This window comes from Octopus bimaculoides, chromosome 13 (genome assembly GCF_001194135.2).
Source record: "Octopus bimaculoides isolate UCB-OBI-ISO-001 chromosome 13, ASM119413v2, whole genome shotgun sequence".
Lineage (NCBI taxonomy): Eukaryota > Metazoa > Mollusca > Cephalopoda > Octopoda > Octopodidae > Octopus > Octopus bimaculoides.
This window is the reverse complement of record NC_068993.1, coordinates 27963493-27964381: the sequence shown is the minus strand read 5'-3', so window position 1 is coordinate 27964381 and position 889 is coordinate 27963493.

Here is an 889-nt window from a genome sequence, read left to right as displayed (position 1 = left end):
TTCCTGTCTGTATTAGAGCATTTTTAAGGCAATCCTTAAACCTTAGTTTAAGCTTATGCGCTGTTCTCCTGCTATCTTCTAGCTCACCATACAATAGCTGCTTGGGCAGTCGCTCATCACTCATCCTTACCAAATGTCCCCCCACCACCTCAAACGTCTTAGCAAAATCATTGACTCTATACTTCTACTGCCACTCCTCTCAAGCACCTCCACATTACTAATGGCCATTTTCCAGATTATCCCCCAAATTTTTCTCAGACAGTATTGATGAAATCGTTCCAATTGCTTTACCTGCCTACGGTAAACAATCCATGCCTCACTTCCATATAGCAAAGATGGGAGGACGCATGTGTTATATACCTTAACTTTAATTTGTGAAGATATATTATGTTGTTTCCACAGACGCCTGTCAAGCCTACTAAAAACACTACTAGCCTTGTTGATTGAGCACTGCTCAAGGTAATTCCTAAATAAATAAATCTAGGTACAGTTTCCCACTTTTGACCATTCACAGTTATAAAAAGTTCCACATACATCTTCGAGGAAGCGGGCTGGTACATTATAACAGTTTTTTTTTTAGATTGATTGTTAGACCCAATGCTGCACATGGTGCAGAAATGGCATTCACCATGTGCTGCATTTCTTTCTTAGAATGTGCCAACAGGTCACAATCATCTGCATACAGAAACTCAATAAGGTGAGAATGCAGAACTTTCGTATTGGCACAGTCTTTTGAGATTGAACAGTTTTCCTGTTGTCCTATATCTTATATAGACCCCTTCAGGGCAATCTTTAAAAGCTACTTAGTTTTTATCCCAATTTGTAATTTGTATTTATTTCTGTTATTTTAAGATATATATATATATATATATATATATATATATATATA